This window comes from Oreochromis aureus, linkage group 1, assembly GCF_013358895.1.
Source record: "Oreochromis aureus strain Israel breed Guangdong linkage group 1, ZZ_aureus, whole genome shotgun sequence".
NCBI lineage: Eukaryota > Metazoa > Chordata > Actinopteri > Cichliformes > Cichlidae > Oreochromis > Oreochromis aureus.
Window position 1 is genome coordinate 15,587,112 of NC_052942.1, and position 6,000 is coordinate 15,593,111.

Genomic DNA, 6,000 nt, shown 5'->3' on the forward strand with positions numbered 1-6,000 from the left:
CATGATATATAAAATAGCTAAGAATGTGGTTGCTGAACTTCTGATCATCCAGCAAGAGTTTGTGGACAAGGAACAAACAGACAGACAGACAGACAGACAGATTTTGTCTATAAATGAAAGAAATACCACAATAAACTAAGATTCAAATGGTAATTTGTTTTCAGACTCTAACACTGACTGATCGTGTCAGTGTTTTATGATATTAACCTTTATTTTTACGCTGACTGGCATCAGTTGGTGCATAACTTTCCCATCTTTCAATCAACAGAATAACAAATAATTGTGCAGAATGCAAAGCACAAACTACAAATAATCTGGAGAGATGTGCTACAAAGTGAGATTAACTGCTTAGTGAGCTCTGTCAAGCTTTCAGTCAGAGTTTTCTGTATCCTGAAAGTGGCTCCCTTTTTACCTGGCTGAATCACTGTGGTGACTTATACTGAATACATAACCTGAGGGGTAAAATGAGAAACGAAGTTCAACACACTCAGGCTTTCTTTGGACAAGCTGGCTCAACAAAACCTAAAACCTCAAGTGTAGCTGTCAGGGTATCTTTCTCTGTTAAACTAGGTTCTCTGCTTCAGGCTCTCTGTGTGCTCACAAGAAAATGGGTATTTTATGGATCATGTGACTCTTCTTCTACATAAATTGATCCCTATGAGCGCCACCAACTCCAGCCAAAGATGTTATCAGACTATAAAGAATATAGCAAAAAAATCCATCATTTTTACAGATAAGACAAGACATCAGTGCAGCAGAAAATCATTAACGCGGCACAGAGTAGTTTAAGTTAATTCAAATTAATTTTATTGTTGAGGGCACTCTCTGTGCTCATGTTTATTTCTGAGATGCAGCTGCACATCAGAGCTCTGAAACTTTAAACTGGCTTCATTTAAACATGAAACATTTTTGCTCCATGTGGCAAAAAACAGGAGACATGAAATCATTTTGTGTGGTTTTTTTTGGATCAGATCAAAGTGGAATGGATTAAAAATGATTGACTGAACAAGTATGTCAGTGCAATGCGGTGGTTTATTCAGTTGTTTTAGTCCGGCAGCTATGACTTAACAAGTTGTACACGAAACCTAGAACATATTCCACCATTATAGAATCTATATTGCACTTTAAGCATGCTGTGAATTAAATAATCAGTGAAAATGTGGTGTTTCCACATGATTTTAAACTAAAACTAAGAACATGACACAGAAAACTCTGACTTTAAGCTCGACATAGTTTGCTAACCCACCACTCTCACTTCACAGCGCACCCCTCTGGTCAGGAGCCAGTTATAATGACAGTTTTCATTTACAGTGGTCCCTCACTATAACGCGGTTCACCTCTCACGGCCTCGCTGTTTCGTGGATTTTGTTTGTGCAGTTTTGTATGCTCTTTTTTTCTTACAGCGCATTGTGTTCTGTGTCCTGATTGGCTGTAGACCATTGTCAATAAATCTCCTCCATGCCGTGTCTCCTGTACACTACAGAATGCGTTCAGCTTGTCAAATTTACATACATCTTTGATCGCTAGCAGTGTGACTCTGAAGTGCTGTACTGTATGTTTGTATGTTTTCTCCCCAACAAACACAACAATGTCGACCAAACGTTTTGCACCGTCAAGGGCACCTGCGGTAGCACCCAAAAGGCAGAGGAAGATGCTAACCATCGCACAAAAACTTCTTCTGGACATGCTAAAGGAAGTTAGACGTTACCGTATTTTTTGGATCATAAGCTGCATTAAGCGAAACAAAGCAGTAGGATAAGTCAAACTTTATTCAACTCATTCTTCTTGCTTCCTCCACTTCCGTACCATTGATTCATTAATGTTGAATTCTCTCGCTGCTGCTATATTCCCATGTTCTGGACCTGAAAACAGGGTTTGATCTTTGGTTTCATTCTATAATACTGGTCTTATTCTTCTATGAAGGTATAACTTTCAAAGTATTTAAACACGAGAGAAAAGTGTGAAAATGTTCATGCCTGTCTGAGAAAAGATAAAGTGTGCAGTGAAGGGTTTTACAGCCTTAAAACATCTATAATAATTGTACCAAATAAAGCTGGCTACTTTGCGGATTTCACCTATCGCAGGTTAGTTTTAGAACATAACTCCCACCATAAACGAGGGACCACTGTATTGCACTTTAAGCATGCTGTGAATGAAATAATCAGTGTGGTGCTTCCACATGATTTTAAACTAAAACCAAGAAAATAATTTGATCCTGACCAGAAGCAGGTTCTTATGTCAGTAACTTATACTGAACACAGGTTATCATTACCACAATGATTTAACCAGGTAAGAAAAAGCCATTTGCATGACACAGAAAACTCTGACTTTAAGCTTGCTAACCCATCAATCTCACTTCACAGCGCACCCCTCTGGTCAGGAGCCAGTTATAATGACAGGTTTCATTTATAATCATCTGGAAATGGAAAGATTTCACAGTTTTTTTTTATTAAAGCATGTTTTAAGTGTAATGCACATAGAGTCTCTGTTAGGGGATACATTTTCTATGTGAATGTTGTTTTCTTATACACTGCTGGAACTACAGCTACTAGAACACAGAGCACACACCAATAGCTGTTTAATCAATCAAATTCATCATTACAAGCTCAAGTGATTTCCACATCTCTTTTATCAGGCTGTGGCACATAGTAGCAGTTTGTATTTAAATGTCTCCAGTTCACCTTAGAAATAAACAGCAGCACAGCAATAAAACAATTAACTTATTTAAAAAAAGGTTTCTTTTAGTGCTCTGTACATTAAATTCCAACAGCATTAAAATCATCTAATTTGCAGTCATGTTGCATTTTACTGCGTTCACTTATAGGTTTTTGTCAACTTTGTATCATCATCATCAGATAATGTCTGTGACTGATTGTCTCATAATGGCATCACTTTGTGCAAGAGTCATGAATCATAGCTGGACTTCTTTAGGTTTAGTGAAGTTCTCCGTCTCAGCCATGAGGCTTCTTTAGTTTAGAACTGAAAAAGCCTCATGGATGAGTCTTTATGAAACTTACAGAAGTCCAGTGGCATTCTTTCTTAGACTACCATGACCTGGATGACTGATGATCTACATAGACAACTTTTTATGTGAGCACAGAACCTAAAGCAGAGCCGGGCGTCACACCGATGTCATACCTGTTAAGACTGACTGGTGTTTTCAGTTTCATAGAGGCAACTAACACAGAGAAAGCCTGGCTTCCTTTGTGGCATCCCTCTCAGGTATCCTCCCATCAAAGCTGTGCTTCCAAATAGCTGTTAGCAGTCAAAATGTAAACCTTTATTTTCACACTAAACTTTTTAAAGAGTTTCTTAACACCAGGCTGAAAATCAGTGCTTACTGCCTCTCCTATTTATACCTGTAACCACACCTTAACACTGCGCAGTTCTGAAGTACAGCTGTGTATTACTACAAACAGGATGAGTCTTCTTTCTCTCTTGTTCTCTCAAGGGTCTCTCTACAGATAGCATGCTTTTCAGCTGACTTCTCTACAGCACAGTATGCAGTGCAGTGCAGTACTCCTTTAAATAATGTGAAAACTGTCATTTCTACCTTTGTTTGATGAGCTTTAAAAAAATTCTCTTTGAGTTACTTTGTTGTAAATAATACATATAATAAAATTTGAAAGTCAGACTTTAAGAATGCAAAATTTGAGATTTTATGGGAGTGGCTCATGCCCTGTTTCCACATTCAAAGCAACAGACCACATTTCTGAACACAGCAAACTCGTTGTTTCTTGAGATTTGACCATAGAGGGCAGTGATCATCCTCCATAGGATTTTGAGTGTGGCTCACCCCATAATGCTTTCAGCCTATAAGCTAAACAGAATAAGGAGAACAAACTGGGAAATGTGACGTGCCACAAATGTGACGTGCCACAAATGTGACGCAAGGGATTCTTTTTTTTCCAATAACAGCTTTGTTTTTTTTAAAGGGACACATTCAGTTTTGCACCGTTACTATGGGTGAGCACAGTTATCTGGCAGGGCATGTGATATTCTAGCTTATAGGAAAATGACTCATATCCTTGTGAGAGGTATGTCAAATCATGTATGACATCATTCAGGAGTTGTGGTTTTCTGTTTCTGGTTCTTCGGTTTTGGGTTTGATATGATTTGATGTCCTTGCAAAGTTAATTTGGTTCATGCGGTAGGTAAAGACTATCTTGAATTCTCCTCTCCACTGAAGTCATTTTCACTCACAAGGCCAGTGCTTGTAATCAGATCACAGGGTAATTTGATCAAAACATCCATTATGTCCACATAATGCAAAAGATCGGTGGTATTTACCCTTCAGAAACAGGAATGCTGGTCATGGGTGCAGTTTAATCGCTCGTCATCTGACAGCACAGACGCCGAAGGAATCACGAGAGCCGCTCAATGTTTTATTTTTCTAAATATATTGCCCTCTCCTGAGATCGCTTTGATCTGCCTTCTTTGCTGAGGTTTCATGCTCTTTCTCCTTTCCAGCCTTGTCATCTTGCTATCTGTAAAATCTCTGTAAGCTTTCTAGGTAATATAAATGTGAAAGTATGGGACAGATGCAAAAGTTGGATTTTGTTGTGATAGGTTCCCGCTTTGGACTAGTTCATTTTCAAGTGGATTATTTCATACCAGTCATGTTTCATGTGATGAAGAAGATGTTTGATATACTTTGAAACTTGATTCCAACTAAATCATGAAGGATGCAGTTTGAGGGGAGGACACCTGAGGAGCTTTGGTGAGAGGTTACAGATGCGTTTAGAATAACTCATATGAAAAGACTATTCATCGTGACTCAGTCATATACCTGTCAGTGTTAATCAAGGTTCAGTCAAATACAACCTGGATTCACTGAGTGAAAAAGGTGAGTAAACAAGAAACACTTCATTATGGAAAGCCTACAGCAGCCTAGGCTTATTGCAGCACAACTAAGGGAGGATTCATGGTCTCCTGATTCAGCCCTAACTCTAAGTTTTATCATAAAGGAAAGTTTTAAGCCTAATATTAAAACCAGAGAGCATGTCTGTCTCCCAAACCACAAGCAAGCCAGCAGCCTGAGAGCAAAGTGCTCTGCTTGGTTGATATGGTACTTTGAGATCTTTAAGGTAAAATGGAGCCTAATGCAAATCTCCTGTTCCACCACATCCCACAGGTGCTCTATTGGATGTTATCCTGCTGGAAACAGCCATCAGAAAATGTGTAGGCTGTGGTCATGACTGATTTATATTGTTTACACCAAATTCTGACCAAATTCTGAAATACTGAGACTCATCAGACCGGGCAAAAATTTTATGATCTTCTGTTGTCAAAATCTGATCTGATCTGTAAATTGTAGCCTTAGTTTCCTGTTCTCAGCTGACAGGAATAGCAGGCAGTGAAGTCTTCATTTTGTCAACGTACTTCCATTTAAATGGAAATCCCCATCTCTCTATTGTTCTGTGTACCTGACCTGTCAAGCTGTCTTTGGATATTCTGCCCCCTCCTTCTTTCACTCGGATCCATGGTATGGATCCTAGTCTGTCTGTGCATCGTGCATATAATTGGATGAATGTTGTGACCCTTAAAATAAGGCACCTCCTTTGCTTACCAAAAGCCAGATGTCAAAATCCTGAGGTCCTAATTGAAAATCTTTGGTGGACGCCCTCTTAACTTGGATTTCCCACTCCAAAAATCGGAGCAGACCATTATATCCCAAGTTAGCATTTGAAGATGGTGGCACTAAATGTAAACAATAATAAAAAGTAATTTTTTTCTGCACTGCCACTGTTGTATTTTTGATTCACTAAATAAACCATACATGGAGCACTGATCAGGCTCTATCCACAAATGTGTCTTTTAAGCACAAAAAAAAGTATTATGCTGTAATACTAGTGATACCTGATGGCTTTGCCATTCTAAGGACCAAAACAAATCCCATTTTTCCTCACTTTTTCTGGAACATGCTAACTCTGTAGTGACGTCACTTCCGAGTTCCGAGGTATCTGGAATGCAGCAGAAATTTTCGGCAGGGCAGAACAA